The 18,366-nt window shown below is 43.4% G+C and overlaps 1 protein-coding gene across 10 annotated transcripts in view; it reads right to left on the reverse strand.

The window, feature by feature from the left end:
- Positions 1-16,845: 16,845 nt before the first annotated feature.
- LOC141105739 (alpha-2-macroglobulin-like protein 1) overlaps positions 16,846-18,366 on the reverse strand; it is a 251,128-nt gene continuing 249,607 nt past the window's right edge. For all 10 annotated transcript variants that reach the window (XM_073595819.1, XM_073595817.1, XM_073595811.1 and 7 more), the window contains one exon: positions 16,846-17,009. The gene's annotated coding sequence lies outside the window, so the exon portion shown is untranslated. The remainder of the gene's footprint in view (positions 17,010-18,366) is intronic.

Below are 18,366 nucleotides of genomic sequence, written 5' to 3' on the forward strand. Positions count from 1 at the left end.
TGTTTTGAAACATACTATAGGCAATAGCAGGAGAGGCATTTCTTACTGTATTTGTTGGCTTAAAGGGGTTATTCATGATGTACTTCTTGATATTGATCTTCCTTATGTACTTTTGTATTCCTATATACGTGTCGAATTTGTTGAGGTTTCTCACAGGTGCATGTTTCAATCCCTTACATAACACTGCTAATTCATCCGCTTTTATGGATATGCCACTCAAATTCACAATATTTTCTCCTACTATTCTCTTTTTCGCTTTGAGTCTCTTTCCTGCTTTGTGACCTCTCTTCGTTCTTGACTGTTTCTTACCCTGTCGTCTTGAGGTCATCTCCTGGGTGATCGATGTGTGTCTTGTGGTTGTCTCCAAGGAGAGTGATCTCTCCTCTCTCTGTCTAAAAAAAGGACGCTGTGTGTTGTAATCATATTGGTTCTGATAGTAGTGTTGGTCACTGTAATGTTGGTCATGGTAATCTCTGATTGGGTCAAATCTCTTATAGGTGGATATAGGTGTGCTATCCTGTCCTGCATAATAATCTTGTTGATGAGGAGGTCCTCTATTTTCCCTCTGGTTCCTCTCGTTGTGTTGCCAGTTGTTATATGGTTTTTTAAATGGTTACTTAAATGGTTTCTTCCAAGTTCTCTTTGGGGTTTGATACCCATAGTTGCCATTGTTACGTTGATCATATTGGGTTTGGTACCCATAATTGCCATTATTCCGTTGATCATATTGAGGACTTGTTGTTTCAATATAGACTTCTCTATCATCTCATCTTGGTGGGTTAAGTGCATGGGATGTAGTGGGATCTTGTATTCCGACTTCTCTTTCCAGTGTCGAATATGTTGAGCTAGGTTGTGTTTGTTCTATTTTGCTCTGCCATTTAAAAACTTGGTCCGTTTTATAGTCTGTCATATCCCATTGATACTGCTTCATTTTGCGTTGTTGTACTTCCAAATCTTTCGCAATCAGATCTTTATTCAGTTGTGTGGCAAGCTTTTTAAAATCTGTGGACTCCTTATATGGTTCTAGCTTTTGTTTAATCTCTTCTATCTATTGTTCTAATATTCTCATCTTCTTTCGCTTCCTTTGTAACAGAAACTTTAAACTATCAATGCTTTTGCTATTGAACAATTCAAACCACTCTTGCATTTTTTCTTCATCAATAAGACCATCATTAGGTGGTAGTTCCCACCGCAGACGTCTAAGGACAATATTTTCCCTTATGTATCTCTCAAAGGTATTAGTGTCCCACCATAAATGTACTTTTTTCTCCATATGATGCCCTAGTTTTCTAACTAGGCTCTCTAAATCCATATTGCGTGTTTTATTCCGTCAATTAAATACCTCATCTAGGTTGACATTTAGTTTTTTATTTTTATTCTTTATTTTTCAAAATGTTATCACATACAAAAGAGACGAAAGAAAACATCTTTACCCCTAACATCAAAGCAGGGGTAATAGTATACAAATTAATTACAGTACTAAACTCCCTCTTCCCACCCAAGTCCTCCCCTAGTCAACCCTATCTTGCCACCCCCTCCCTCCCGAAACCACTCTTCCCCCCCATTCCCTACAACCTTATCACCTCACTATACTCCTTAGTCAGTTTAAACATTTTCCACTTTTCCCACCTCTTGTTGAATTCCTCTCTTCCTCCTTCTTCACAATATCTAAGTCCTTCCATACTATATATTTCATCTATTTTATCAAACCATTCTTTTATTTTAGCACTATCCACTTCCTTCCATTTTTTCGGGATCAAGCTCTTTGCGGCATTAATCATATGTATCATCAATGAATTTCAGTATTCTTTTATTGGGGTGTCAACCTCATGGAATAGACATATCCAGGGGTCCTCGGACAACTCTATACTAGTAATCTCCTTTATGTACCTTAATATTTCCTTCCAATATGTTTTGATCTTAGGGCAACTCCACCAAATATGGGCCATAGTCCCTGTTTGTTTACATCCCCTCTAGCATTCCATTGTTTGCCCCATTTGATATTTACCTACTATGTCCGGGGTCCTATACCACCTAGTTATACACTTATAGTTCATTTCCATCACTCTGATATTTACAGATGATCCGTGTACCAGTCTCAAAATTTTCCCTACCTCTTGATTCTTTCCTCGTTGTCCTATTTCCCTCTCCCAGTTTTTTATATATGTCGGGACTTCCAACTCATTTCCCTCCGCAAGAATTGTATAAATCAGCGAAATACCCCCCCGGGCTGTTTCCATGTCACATAATTGCTCCATAGCTGTCAGGTCTTCCCCTCCTCTCACCGGATGTGGTAACTAGGGATGAGCCGAACACCCCCAGTTCGGTTCACATCAGAACATGTGAACAGGCAAAAAATTTGTTAGAACACGCAAACACCGTTAAAGTCTATGGGACACGAACATGAATAATCTAAAGTGCTCATTTTAAAGGCTTATATGCAAGTTATTGTCATAAAAAGTGTTTGAGGACCTGGGTCCTGCCCCAGGGGACATGTATCAATGCAAAAAGAAGTTTTAAAAACGGACGTTTTTTCAGGAGCAGTGATTTAAATAATGCTTAAAGTGAAACAATAAAAGTGTAAAATTCCTTTAAATTTCGTACCTGGGAGGTGTCTATGGTATGCCTGTAAAAGGGCGCATGTTTCCGTGTTTAGAACAGTCTGACAGCAAAATGAAATTTCAAAGGGAAAAAAGTCATTTAAAACTACTCGCGGCTATAATGAATTGTCGGTCCGACAATACACATAAAAGATCATTGATAAAAACGGCATGGAATTTCCCCACAGGGGAACCCCGAACCAAAATTTAAACAAAATGCGTGGGGTCCCCCTAAATTCCATACCAGGCCCTTCAGGTCTGGTATGGATATTAAGGGGAACCCCGTGCCAAAATTTTTAAAAAAATGGTGTGGGGGTCCCCCTAAATTCCATATCAGGCCCTTCGGGTCTGGTATGGATAATAAAGGGAACCCCGCGCCAAAATTTAAAAAAAAATGGCGTGTGGTCCCCCAAAAATCCATACCAGACCCTTACCTGAGCACGCAACCTGGCAGGCCGCAGGAAAAGAGGGGGGACAAGAGAGCACCCCCCCCGAACTGTACCAGGCCACATGCCCTCAACATTGGGAGGGTGCTTTGATGTAGCCCCCCAAAGCACCTTGTCCCATTGTTAATGGGGAGAAGGGCCTCATCCCCACAACCCTTGCCGGGTGGTTGTGGGGGTCTGCGGGCGGAGGGCTTATCGGAATCTGAAAGCCCCCTTTAACAAGGGGACCCCCAGATCCCAGCCCCCCTGTGTGAATTGGTAATGGGGTACAAATGTGAGACGTTTTTTGACAAGTCCTTTATTAATTTCTTCGAGTAGTTTTAAATGACTTTTTTTCCTTTGAAATGTAATTTTGCTGTCAGACTGTTCTAAACATGGGAAACATGCGCCCCTTTACAGGCATACTATAGACACCCCCCAGGTATGAAATTTAAAGGAATATTACACTTTTATTGTTTCACTTTAAGCATTATTAAAATCACTGCTCCTGAAAAAATGGCCTTTTTTAAACTTCTTTTTGCACTGATACAGGACCCAGGTTCTCAAACACTTTTTATGACAATACCATGCATATAAGCCTTTAAAATTAGCACTTTTGATTTCTCCCATAGACTTTTAAAGGGTGTTCCACGGCTTTCGAATTTGCCGCGAACACCCCAAATTGTTCGCTTTTCGGCGAACAGCCAATGTTCGAGTGGAACTCATGTTTAACCCAAACATAAAGCCCATCCCTAATTACTAGAATCATGTTCTGTGGTCTGATGAGACCAAGATAAACTTATTTGGTTCAGATGGTGTCAAGTGTGTGTGAATGCAACCAGGTGAGGAGTACAAAGACAAGTGTGCCTTGCCTACAGTCAAGCATGTTGGTGGGAGTGTCATGGTCTGGGGCTGCATGAGTGCTGCCGGCTCTGGGGAGCTACAGTTCATTGAGGGAACTATGAATGCCAACATGTACTGTGACATACTGAAGCAGAGCATGATTCCCTCCCTTCAGAGACCGGGCCACAGGGCAGTATTCCAACATTCCAAGATGACCACTGCCTTACTAAAGAAGCTGAGGGTAAAGGTGATGGACTGACCAAGCATGTCTCCAGACCTAAACCCTATTGAGCATCTGTGGGGCATCCTCAAACAAAAGGTGGAGGAGCGCAAGGTCTCTAATATTCACCAGCTCTGTTATGTCATCATGGAGGAGTGGAAGAGGACTTCAGTGGCAACCCATGAAGCTCTAATGATTTCCATGTCCAAGAGGCTTAAGGCAGTGCTGAAAAATAATGGTGACCACACAAAATATTGATACTTTGGGCCCAATTTGGACATTTTTACTTAGGTGTGTAGTAACTTTTATTGCCAGCGGTTTAGACATTAATGGCTGTGTGTTGAGTTATTTTGAGGGGAAAGCAAATTTACACTGTTATAAAAGCTATACACTCACTACTTTACATTGCAGCAAAGTGTAATTTCTTTAGTGTTGTCACATGAAAAGATATAATAAATTATTTACAAAAATGTGAGGGGTGTACTCACTTTTGTTAGATACTGTGTGTGTGTATATATATATATATATATATATATATATATATATGGAAAAACATTTTGAACAATATGTATATTGTAATATGTTCTGTGATCTCATATGTATATTATATGGCTATAATGCACCACTTCGAATGTGTGCAAATTATAAAAATATATAAAAAAATATATATGAATAGAAGTGCTTCTCTATATAAAGCAAATTGCCATGTATATTTATATAAATGAAAGAGAATAGAAAATAATTTTTCCAGAGGGGACGACTACCAGTATGCATAGCTGACAAGTAGGGGTATGTTAAAATGATGCCTCTTGGGAGCTAGGCACTGTTAGGATAAGTAAAGACTATGTTTACATAATAGTATGCAATTCAAGATCCTCGTTGAGGCCATTGGGGGGCAAAGATCCAAATTTGAAGATCCAAAAATTTCCCTCTTGCAAAGGAGGGAGAATCTTTCATTTTCGGTCAGTGTACCCTTGGGTATGGCCTCAATCGCCATCACCTCCAGGCAACGGATATCTTTATTATGTATCTGTAGGAAATGACGAGGGACGCTATGGTCTTCATGGCTTTTTTGGATGAACGTACGATGTACACCTATACGTTTTTGCATGGTGCGTATTGTGCATCCTACGTATAGTAGGTTGCACAGGCACCTAAGAACATAAATCACTAATTCTGTTGAGCATGTGATGAATTGTTTGATATGAAAAGTATTGCCTTTGTTAACAGTAATGGTGGAGCGTCCATGCGATATGAATTGGCATGTGAGGCATCCCCTTTTCCTATATTGGAATACCCCTGTTCTATTGTCAAAATAGGATCTGATGTCTGAAATGGGTCTATTGTTGGTGGTCTGTAACTTACTTGGGGCTAAGGTGTTTTTTATAGTACGTGCTCTCAGAAAGGTGACTTGTGGTAGAACTGGGCCTAACTTCTGATCTAACTTTAAAATATTAAAGTGTTTCTGGATGGTTTTAGAGCTCAATCTATATTGGTCATTGAAAGTTGTAATGAATCTAACTCCATTTGGATTATCATGTGATGATGACGTGACTTTTATACTTTTACAAGAGGGTACCATATGTGAGTCAACAGTAACAGTAACAGTAAATTATAGGTGTTTGTGTCCACTAAAAGTCAGTGGCCTTCCTGGAGATAGTCCTTTCTGTTTTGGACCACCAAGCTGCCACCTTTGTCAGCTTGCTTGACAATGGTGGCTGTATTTGATGTCAGATCTTTCAGGGATAGTTGTTCAGTCATATTACAATAAGCCTTAATCCTTGGGGCATCACACAAGGTCCCTGTATACTGCCTGCTAGTACGTCTTTATATAGGGACCCTTGGAATGGACAGGGTGAAAAATAGATTTGGGTTTTAAGTTGGTATGTATAACGTCAGGATCTAAGAATAGCCCTAAGGGTTGATTCTCCGGATTACGCTCTGACCATAATTCCTCTAACACTTCAAGAATGTTATCATCAACTGAGGGGATAGGCTCATCTACCACTACTGAATTGGAAGGAACATTTTTTGAATTAATTCTATTACCATTAGCATAGTGACTCTTGATGGTGAGTAACCATATAAATTTGTTGAGGTCCTTAAAGAGGCCGAATTTGTTCAGTCTGGTAGAGGGAGAGAACCTTAAGCCTTTCCTTAGCAGGGCTCAAGTTCTGCTCCTGTAAGGGAATTTGAAGATAAATTGAAAATCTTTATGGTACACTCCATTATATTGTGTCTAAATTCTTATCTATTCTTTTTCGTGTGTGTGTGTGTATATATGTATGTGTTTATATATATATATATATATATATATATATATATACATATATATATATATATATATATATATACATATATATATATATATATATATATATATATATACAGTGGGGACGGAAAGTATTCAGACCCCCTTAAATTTTTATCTCTTTGTTATATTGCAACCATTTGCTAAAAACATTTAAGTTCATTTTTTTTCCTCATTAATGTACCCACAGCACCCCATATTGACAGAAAAACACAGAATTGTTGACATTTTTGCAGATTTAATAAAAAAGAAAAATTGAAACATCACATGGTCCTAAGTATTCAGACCCTTTGCTGTGACACTCATATATTTAACTCAGGTGCTGTCCATTCCTTCTGATCATCCTTGAGATGGTTCTACACCTTCATTTGAGTCCAGCTGTGTTTGATTATACTGATTGGACTTGATTAGGAAAGCCACACACCTATCTATCTATATAAGACCTTACAACTCACAGTGCATGTCAGAGCAAATGAGAATCATGAGGTCAAAAGGAACTGTCTGAAGAGCTCAGAGACGGAATTGTGGCAAGGCACAGATCTGGCCAAGGTTTCAAAAAAATTTCTGCTGCACTTAGGGTTCCTAAGAGCACAGTGGCCTCCATAATCCTTAAATGGAAGACGTTTGGGACCACCAGAACCCTTCCTAGAGCTGGCCATCCGGCCAAACTGAGCTATCGGGAAAGAAGAGCCTTGGTGAGAGAGGTAAAGAAGAACCCAAAGATCACTGTGGCTGAGCTCCAGAGATGCAGTCGGGAGATGGGAGAAAGTTGTAGAAAGTCAACCATCACTGCAGCCCTCCACCAGTCGGGGCTTTATGGCAGAGTGGCCCGACGGAAGCCTCTCCTCAGTGCAAGACACATGATAGCCCGCATGGAGTTTGCTAAAAAAACACCTGAAGGACTCCAAGATGGTGAGAAATAAGAGACCAGGATAGAACTTTTTGGCCTTAATTCCAAGCGGTATGTGTGGAGAAAACCAGGCACTACTCATCACCTGTCCAATACAGTCCCCACAGTGAAGCATGGTGGTGGCAGCATCATGCTGTGGGGGTGTTTTTCAGCCGCAGGGACAGGACGACTGGTTGCAATCGAGGTAAATATGAATGCGGCCAAGTACAGGGATATCCTGGACAAAAACCTTCTCCAGAGTGCTCAGGACCTCAGACTGGGTCGAAGGTTTACCTTCCAACAAGACAATGACCCTAAGCACACAGCTAAAATAACGAAGGAGTGGCTTCACAACAACTCCGTGACTGTTCTTGAATGGCCCAGCCAGAGCCCTGACTTAAACCCAATTGAGCATCTCTGGAGAGACCTAAAAATAGCTGTCCACCAACGTTTACCATCCAACCTGACAGAACTGGAGAGGATCTGCAAGGAGGAATGGCAGAGGATCCCCAAATCCAGGTGTGAAAAATTTGCTGCATCTTTCCCAAAAAGACTCATGGCTATATTAGATCAAAAGGGTGCTTCACCATGTGATATTTCAGTTTTTCTTTTTTAATAAATCTGCAAAAATGTCAACAATTCTGAGTTTTTCTGTCAATATGGGGTGCTGTGTGTACATTGATAAGAAAAATATAGAACTTAAATGATTTTAGCAAATGGCTGCAATATAACAAAGAGTGAAAAATGTAAGGGGGTCTGAATACTTTCCGTCCCCACTGTATATATATACAGTGTCATATACATTTTGAATAATTTTCTTTTCTATTTTTATTTTTGTACGCACAGAATCACATTATATACCTGCACTGGTTTCAATTATATCTTCTATTATATTTGCATTACCCGTCCCCATCATCATGGGCTTTAAATACTCTTGTTGCAGCCTAATCCTGTGACTTGACAAAGGCAGGCGTGCAAAACGCACAGTCACAGCAACTTCGGTATAGCACTTCGGTCCTTGTGTGGTGGTGACGTCAAATGGGAGTGCCGGCGGACTCCGGCACGGCTCCCGATCGTCTGCGACTCTGTGTAGCGGAGGTTGTACATCACGGCGGTCTTTTCCCATCTCCATGCCACCAGACGCAGCGGATATCAGCCCATCCATATCCATTTATACCGGCTTGATATCATATTACCTGTTAAGGTTGTCACCCTCATCACCTGCATCCCAGAACCAACTGGACTGCAGCACGGAGCAACGCGGGAATCCAACATGGTCCCTTGAGCCCAAATTCTGCAGAGGCCTACTGCAGAATTCCCACGCCATTTCTCTTGAGTGGGATACCGCTGGCATTGGTGAGCAGGCACTAGCCCATCCTTTTTATATCCAAGGACACTGCATGTAGTTAACATTGCTTTGTTTAATTTACCAAGCCCCGTAAGGAGACACTTACAACTATTTGTTTCTACACTGATGGAATGTTGCATTCACCAAACTTGCCATGTCACATTGGGCCAGTTTTAAAAGAGCTAGCTGAAGACACGAGACTTCTACCTCAAAGGACTACTATATATCCCCACCTCCCTCACAAGGGATGGGAACCATTGGAGCCCATTTAGGCCTGTAACAACCAGGAACTCTCTCTATTAGAGACCAGGGTCAAAGACTTAAGAAGTTGCTTATTTGAATTGTATTTAGTGTTTGTGCTATTACTGGGGCTGTGGTGGCAGGAGGCTAAAGGGAGTAGTCTGACTCGAGCTTGTGGATCTCTCCTAACCTTTTTTGGGCCTGCAGTCATAGACCCTGAGTTAAACTCCCCTGGTTACATACCACTAAGGGATTTCAGTTGTTTATCCATTTAATTGTTCTTAACAGAGTGTAACAATAGCCGTATTTCTTTACCTGCTGCATTTTCTTTACTGTTGACCTTATTTACTGCAAAACTTTTAAGTAAACATATCCAACTGGTTTATGGTGAATTATCGTGTTTTTGCATTCCCCAGAGTGTCAATGGTGTCGGAAGACTTGCAAGGGCAGGGCAACGATTAGGGTGCAACATCTTTAAGCAGCCCTCATGGGGGGATAGCGCTACATGCACAATGGGACACAGATGATGAAAAAAACTAACAGGGAATATAACCCTCCCTTACTCTATCCAAAATGAAAAAAATGCTTTGCCTATAGTTCTACTTTGAACTTTCAAAACTGGCAGTTATGGTATGTCACATTGCTAATGAGAACATTAAAGGGGTTGTAAAGGTAAAAGTTTTTTCACCTTAATGCATTCTATGCATTAAGGTGAAAAAACTTCTGACAGAACCGCCGCCCCCAGCCCCCCCGTTTTACTTACCTGACGCCTCGAAAGTCAGCTTCGCGTTCCCGACATCTGTTCCTCCGCTCACCCTGGCCGCTGATTGGCTGCAGTGGATGGATTGAAAGCAGCGCAGCCATTGGCTCGCGCTGCTGTCAATCACATCCGATGACGCGGCGCGCCGGGGGGCGGGGCCGAGTGATACAGCGAGCGGCTATAGCCGCCGGCTGTATCACGGGAGCGCGCCCGCAAGCACTCACCACCGTGCGAGAGAGCTCGCATGAAGGTGGTAAATGCTTGCGGGGAGGAGCTGAGACAGCCGCCGAGGGACCCCAGAAGACCAGGTTCGGGGCCACTCTGTGCAGAACGAGCTGCACAGTGAAGGTAAGTATGACATGTTTGTTATTTAAAAAAAAAAAAAAAAACACCTTTACAACCCCTTTAAAGCACTCTTTATAGAGACATTATATTTGCTATCTGACCTTTTAATTTTAATTATCTGGAAAAAACACATTTTCAGTGTACCAAGGTCTTGTGATTTATGCAGTGAATAACAAAAGTAATAAAACATGCAGGTGCTCTGACAGTACACATTGTTTTAATTGTTTAGTTGTCTAAACTCAACATTCAGTAAGCTCAATCCATCACCTCTTATTTACCATGTTAAAGGCATAATCTTGATTGATTTAGTGTTGGACGTAAATTGATATATCTTCAGGGAAAACTTAAAATGTGTCCAAATCCAAAAACAAAAAATGTTATATATTGCAGTGTACCATACCATGGCTGCATTAGTTTTATTTTTTTTCTTTCTTCAAACTTTTTCCCTGCCAGTAACACACTTTCTGTCCCTTTATTTGTACTGTACACTCATTTCTCCATTATATCTATGGAAGATACCATGGTACACAGGTGAGACCTTAAGCACGCCTGGCTTTGTTCAGCTTCATAAAGATGTTTCCACATCCTCATAGAGACTGACCTTCTTTCGATTTTCACCTCTTCCAAACTGCCACCCTCCTTCCAACCTCTGGACCTCTCCGTTTTCTAGCTACTCCCAACTCCTGCCCCCACAATTCCCATTTCTTCCTACTCCTTGAATCCTCCAGTTACCATCTCTTTCCAGCTTCTGGATTTCCCTAGTTCCCACTTCCTTCCAAATCCTGGCTTGCCCATGTTCCTACCTCCTTTCACCCCCACCTCCCTCAGTTCCAATCTCCCCCCCAACTGCTGACCTCCACCAGTTCCAACCTCCTCCCAACTCCTGGCCCCTTTCAGTAACTATTTGCTCCCACCTCCCAGCCTCTTCCATTAACTTAGTGTGGAATACATGGTAAATATGAGTTTACAACTTGTATTTATCACATGAATAGCTCCAAAAGTGATAATTACAGCTTGGACAATTAGGGCTGCAAGAAGCACCCCAAGTTATCCATGTTGCGACATTACAATGCAGTAAGTGCAATGATAGGTTGTCCCTATTTTCCACAGGAAATGGCTGTGAATGCAAACAGGTGGGACCTTCTGACATTGCATTCAGATAATATCATGTGTCTGACATGACATGAATGTAGCATTCCTTCCTACCTCCTCCCAGAAGTTACTGTACTCTCCCTCCACCAAAATGCTAACCTTCTTGTTCCCACTTCTTTGAAACATCCAGGCTTCCCTAGTTCCCACCTTATCCCACCTGCTATCTTCCTCCCAGTTTACTTATCCTATCATCTCATAGCCTAATCTCTGTTCTCACCTCCTCTCAATTGCTACCTTCCTCTCAGTTCCCTTAAAGTGGTTGTAAACCTCAGTCATGAAATCTGAGCAAAACACATATCGGTAATGTTTACTTATCTCTCTCCAAAACTCTAAGTGTCATTTTTCACTGGTGCTCAATTCCTTTGTTATCAGCATGAGTCACTTCTGAAATGTTTTCCCGACACATGAGATAGAATTTGTGTCGGGGAGGGAGCTCAGCAGGGAGCTTGTCTATTCACAACACAGTTCATCTGCTGTGTAAAGGGGTGTGGGCTCCTTTCCCTCAATCAGCTCTCACACACCATCTGCAGCCTCTCTCACCAGGGAAGAGAGGGCTGCAGATAAACTAGTAAAACCTATGTTGGAGTATTTATTTTATCTCTGTGCATCATCCGAGGCTGTTCACTTCACTGGGTATAGGAGAGGGTTTACAACCACTTTAACCTTCTAGCTACGGGCCTAATCTAAGTTCCCACCTACTTCCAAAAGCTACCCTCACAATTTTCACCTCCCCTCAACTACCAATCTCTTTCCAGTTTACATCTGCTTCCAATTTCCATCCCCTCTCAACTCATGGTCGACTTCCAGTTCCCACCTTCTCCAATTCCTGGCCTTTTTCAAGTTCCCACCTTCTCCAGCCACTGCCCATCTCCTAATTTGAATTCCTCTCAGTTCTTGCCTTGTCTCAAACACCACCCTCTGGAGCGATCCTTGCGCTGAAGGCTCCAAGGCACAGCTCTCAAGCAAGGAGAACAGTTAGCAGCACAATAGTGATATTATCAAATATCACTTCAGATCTTATGAGACTAGCATTCAGAGGCATGAGACCCTTTATTTTTTGGGTTATTTGCTGTGGATATGTTTAACCGTTGGCACCAATTATAATCTTTTTTTTTTTTTTTTTTTTTTAAAGATATGTTTATTGCAGTTTTTTAACTTACAAACATACAAAGACAAAACAAAGACAACATCACCATACCTCCCAACCGTCCAGGATTCCGGGAATCTGGGACCTTCCCGGGATTTGAAGTAAGTCCTGGGGTTCCGCGGATCTGGGCTGGAGTCCCGGAGCCCAGGGCTGGAACAAGTTCCAGCCCTGGGCTCCACTCTATAGTGGTATCCTCAATGGGTGCAATGTGTGCTCTCACACAGCACTAAGGGAGGATTCCTGGCAGAGGTTCTACCCGACAATCTCTGCTCCCCCTCCCTCAATGCAGTCACCAGTTGTTAGGACTGCGGGCGTCCTAGCAACCAATGACATTACTTGCAGGCCACCTCTCAGCTGCGCCCCCCCCTCTTCAGCCCTGATCCTGCCTCTCAGCTGTCCTCATGCCGGTGTCTTGTCAAATACAGTCCCCTATCATATAGTGTCCGCCCTGTACTGCGCAGGCGCAGTACGGAGGACAAACGAGACGCCGAAAGTCTCCGAAGTTTAACAGCTGATCATCAGCTGTACACGGCGCCTGCGCTTTTATTCTCACCCTATGTCCAGGTTCATTCCCTACTATCCAAGTGGACATAGAGTGAGAATAAATAGTTGCCGAGCGCAGCGAGGCCGTGCCCGAAGCGTGGCGAGCGAAGCGAGCCCGCGAGGGGCCCTCTTACACAGCCATCGCTAACAAGTGTCCGAGCGCCGTGTACAGCTGATGGTCAGCTGATCAACTTCGGGCATTTTTGGCATCTCCTTCTGCTCCGTACTGCGCAAGTGCTGCGCCTGCGCAGTACGGAGCGGACACTATCCGATAGGAGGACAGTATATGTCAGAACACCGGCTTTCATCGGCCCCAATCCCATCTGCAGGCGGCCCTGATCACGGGCTCTCAGCGGTCCTGATCCTGCCTGTCAGCGGCTAGTGAAAGGTAAGAGGAACTGAACTTGTCACACAGAAGCACTCCACCTGCTTCTGTGTGTTTGTGCCAGGCACCCATGAGGGACATGGCTCACATTTGCTGGTGGGTGTTCCCGGTGCCAGCGCCACAGCCATCCATATTGCTGCCCTCACATTGGGGATGCCAGAAGTGTCTTCTTTCCCTGTCTGTCAGGACTGTAGCATGACGCTGGTGAAGTGCTGTGAAACTCCTCTTCGGCTCCATGCTACAGTCCTGACACTCGTAGCTGTGCGCCGTGTGCAACTGTTTGACCTACAGAGTCTCTCTGTAGAACGCGTTGTCCGGTGTCACTGCATACCTTGTGAGTGACGCATTTAGGAAGGACACCGCTGAGCCTATGCCCTGCTCCACCAGACCAGGATTCCTCTGCCACCTCACTCCCAGTGACAGAATGGGGTTCTATCGTGCAATAAAGTGGACCTCATGCGTGCGAACAGTTAACTTCTTGTTTCTCCTGTAACATGCAGCTGAATGCATGGGGTCTCCATAACGCGGGTTCAATCCCAGAACTTCTCTTTTGGGGAACCTCCACTAGGAAGGGAGGTGGACTACCGACGCCCCTCACTACTAGAGCACCTGTCACCTTGCCTGGTACTGCTCCTTGATGTCTGGCTGCATTACCAGTTCATGGTTACCCATGGCAACTACTACTCTCCCCCATATCTCTTTTGCCAAGTTAACTACTTGTGACAAATTTCCACTTCAACCCTGTGTGTACTTTACAGGCCCTATTTGTCTATGCCATGCACCCATTTGAGTCACTTCAGACTAGGCTTTGAACAGTTCAATCTTTACTAAATGCTTCTGCAACATCACAGGTCAACATGCAAACTCAGTCCTTCTAACTTAACTGTGCCTGTGCTAGTTCATAATTGGCCAATATTGGCTCCTCAGGCAGGTGCTCGCTGATTGCCAAGGGTCATATCAGTCTGGCGTGGACCACTAGTTTGTTCCCATGCAGTCCTCTTTGGAACTCCAGGCTCCCTCAGACCCAGGCGTTACCCTATTTATATGTACCAGAGGGAAGAGGGCAGGCCCAGAAAAAGCCTGGGAAACCGACACACCTAGAGTTAACCCTTCCCTGCCTGACAACCAAAAAATCCTCAAACCAACAACAGCCCATTTTGTATGCACCTGCCTATGCACTATGTTAGTGGGGACTGAGAAGCTTAAAATGTTGTAGCAGAACAGAGAATCCATCACATGCAGCGTCTCCTGTGGGGTTAAGCACCACAGTACATCGTCTTGATTGCTGAACTGTATATGCTGTGTTGTACACTACATTGTCCTGACTCCTGCTCTTTATGCACCGTGTAGTACATTATATATGCTATATATGCTGTTCCCTACACTTTTTACTCTATGTTGTATGATACATAATTTTGACACGCAAACTCTATATGCTGTGTTGAATGTTACATACATACCTCCCTCTAGTGTGCGGCTGGTGGGGTTTTTTTGGGGGGGCAAACAACGCCCCCACCGGGCCCCCGATGGAGCAGCACTGGCACAACTGCCATCTACCCCCCCGTGGCACGGCACTAACACCCCTCCACCACCCACTGTCCTTACCCTGAATATGGGCGGAGAGAGCAGAGGTCGGAGGTGATGCAGCCATCTTCCAGCGTGGCTGGCTCAGGGAAAGCTGACCCAGTGTCCGCTCCTGGAGCAGCTTCCGTGGTGCATCTCCTCGGTGCTCCTCCTGGTGCTAGGCGTCCAATAGGATCGCCTGATGTTTTGGCAAATCGGGAAATGGGTTTCATACCTGCTTCCCAATTGGCCGGGAACAGGATCAGTGTTGCAACAGCGAATATTTATTCACTGTTGCAATACACCTGAATGGGCCTCGGACGCATCCTCTGGCTCTAATCAGGTTCTTAAAAAGAAAAACCCTGGCCGCTGTAATTCATAATTCATGCGCCTGGTGCCCTGAAAGGGGCCGGACACATGAATAGGGGGGCCATGGCGGCTGTGGATAGATTCATGCTATGCATAAATCTATCCACTCCATATAGGGGTGGCAAGGAGGGAGGGGGCAGCGCCTGGGCGCCCCTAATGGACAGGCCGCCACTGCTAGTGTGTGCTAGGTGTAAGGCAGGTTTGTTAGTGTAGGGAAATTTAGTTTGGCTCAGGGCTAAGCCTGAGCTGTGAATCTGGGTTAGGGCTCAGTGAGTCAGGGCTTGATGAGTCATCCTCACAGTTCTTCTGGGGCCTCCCCCTGGTCTAGAATGTTGTAGAAACTTCTAGGGCTAGTGGGTGGAGGTTAGAAGGAGCTGTTTGGAATATTTATGAGGGCCTCAGCCAATCTCCAGTACAGGGTTGGCAGGGGGCAAGGCTTATCTCAGAAATAGGCATATGCCATGCCAGCAGGGCAGTTGGGTGGAAGATGAAGATGTAGTGCTGTGGGGACTGTTGGTGACCCTCTAGGGTGCCCCCTAGTTTAGGGGGGTGACCTTGGGCTGGGGCTTTGGGTGCTGGAAGGAGCCTGCCACAACACATAGAGAAAGCCCTTCCTGGAAGCACGGGAGCAAGTGGGAGGACAGCGTGAGTACAGCAGCACTACTGGGCACTTAGAAGGGGAGAGACTGCCACATGTAGCTAGTTCTCCCTGAAGACAGCATTGTGAAAAGTCTTCATCCCTTTAATGGAAGATCTGCAGGTGGGCTGGCGAGAGAGAGTCAGTCTGGAGGACTGCGGTGTGAAGTTAGCCTGGGGGGCTATGTGAAAGGGGCAGCTGCAGCCAGGCGTGTTGTCGGTGCCAGGAGAGGTGTTGCTGGGACCAGGGGCGGACTGACCATTGAGCAACTCGGGCACTGCCTGAGGGCCCTGGGCCACTAGGGGGCCCCAATCAGGGTTGCCAGCCTCAGTAAAACCAGGGACAGTATGTATAAATCTGTTTATAATCTCCTATTGCCCCTGACTGGGACCAGTAGCCATAGGAGGGAGATTGCAAGCTGATCACTGTGTTTTGCTACACAACAAAGGGGCATTGAGTTTCTGCCTGCAAAGGGCTATTGCTAAATCTGACTGTGCCTGTCAGATCCATTTCAGTGCTTCAGCTGGAGTCTGCAAGCAAATAAAGTGCAGGAGTGTCGAGAAAGCTGTATATAGAATGTGTTCAGGAAGATGTCCCTGAAGATTATGCTAAAATGTTGTTGCTGAAGTCAAGTGGGCATCCCATAATTTTTCATCCCCATCCAAGTTATTAACCCCTCAATAAACCACAAAAACAAGTCAAGAATTGTTCTCCGTCTCTGGAGTGCCTGTGAAAATTTAGTGTGACTGGCTGTGCATGGTGGGAGATTCCAGTTTAACTGCAGCTCCTTAGGGGGTGCGCTATACATACTCTTTATTTTGCATTCTATATGGATTGTTGTACTTTACATACTCTGAACCCTGTTTTGGTTTGTTGGGCTTTCAGCAAGGTGACAGTGGATCAGTAATGTTTGCAGAAGAGGTTGGAAATCCTATGCATCACATTATGTAGGTACCACAATTTATTTTACCAGTCATGTTATCTGTTCTAAGAGAAATGTGTGTAATGCCACCAGCCCTCCTATGCCCACACCCCCTTCCCCATATACAAGAGTCTGAAGTCCCAAGATTATAGCTATATGAATTTTATTCATTGAGAAAGACACAGTCAGGAGACAAGGTCATAGCAACATGTAATGAATACGTGTGCACGATCCAACATTGAATGCTCTGCAGGATGTTGTGATGATCTGCAGGAATCACAAGATGCTAGGAAGGTTCATTTTGTCATCTCTGGAAAAGATTTTTAAAAATGTTATAAATGATTTGTTTGTTTTTAAGGTGAATTTCCACATTTGCAGTCAAATTGGGATTACACATTCTTTATATGTGTCATCACTTCCATAGCATAACATAATAACATAAAAATGTTTAAATTTACTGCTTGCTTTTTACTTGCTTAAAAATACAAATTTTCTCCTTGCATGCAATGTAAAGGAGGGGGCTGTGGAGTTTTGTTTGCTATAATTATCCCTGTCTGTACTGAGCTGGCAGATCTCATAATCTTTTGTATTCTAGATCTGCTATTTATTTCAACAAAGGACTAAAGTAGTACAAAGCTGTCAGTGTGTTTTAGCTTAACATGTTGAGCACAATAAACTAAATGTTATCCAATGAACTATATGTTAAAATTCTTCCAACACTTACAGGTGCTTTCAATGTTTGCTGGCTCCTGCTCTCTTTGAACTTCCAGTTTAAACAAGAATCTTGGAGGAGGGGGTGGTAGTAGCAGAGGAGTGCCCTGCATTCTTAGAACATGGGGTTGTGTGTTTCTATTGATGTACACAGACAGTGTAGGGAAATGCAATTCTAGAAAGGGTGGCTCTATAGGATGCTGTAAGAGAAAGGAGCCACCCTGAAACAGGAATTTTCGGGTAGTGATCAAGGCACCAGCTTTAACACAAACATTGGCAAGGATTAAAAAGGTAAAGAAGCTGCAAACTCACTAAGCGACTAAATTAGCTTCTGAAGATGTTTAAAAAAATCTGGGTTTAATATCACTTTAAAGATCTCAGCTGTTCTAAAAAATATATAATAATAATAATATTAATCTCAAGGCTTAGGGGGGTACATTGTATGTTAATGCACTTAAAAAAAAACTGTCCTGTCTATCCCCTATTTGCACATTGGAGGCTATTCTAAACCGAAGACACTGCTTAAGAGTCCTATGTATAAACTTGTTCCAAACAAACAACTAGATAGGTTAGAAATATTTTTATACATTTTAGGCATGCTGTGGGATTTGATCCACATAACAAACATTGTGGGGGTTTCCCAAATTTGAACATAAAAGTGGAAACACCATTTATTTTGAAACAATACAAATACAAGAGCAATAAAAAAAATAAAAAAAAAACAAACAAATAGAAAATATATATAAAAAATAAAAATAACAAAAATAAAATGTAGAAACATTTAAAAAAGCATATGAATATTTATATTATATATATTTTTTATAGACAGACAGAGGGTGGAGGGTGGGCGCCATCTCACATGCTTTTCTTTGTCTCTTTATCATCTGTTGCAGAAAGCCAATAACTCAAGCCTAGTCAGAGCATTGACTTTAAAGGGATGTAAAGGCAGAAGGTAT

The sequence above is a fragment of the Aquarana catesbeiana genome, linkage group LG08 (assembly GCF_042186555.1).
Source record: "Aquarana catesbeiana isolate 2022-GZ linkage group LG08, ASM4218655v1, whole genome shotgun sequence".
Lineage (NCBI taxonomy): Eukaryota > Metazoa > Chordata > Amphibia > Anura > Ranidae > Aquarana > Aquarana catesbeiana.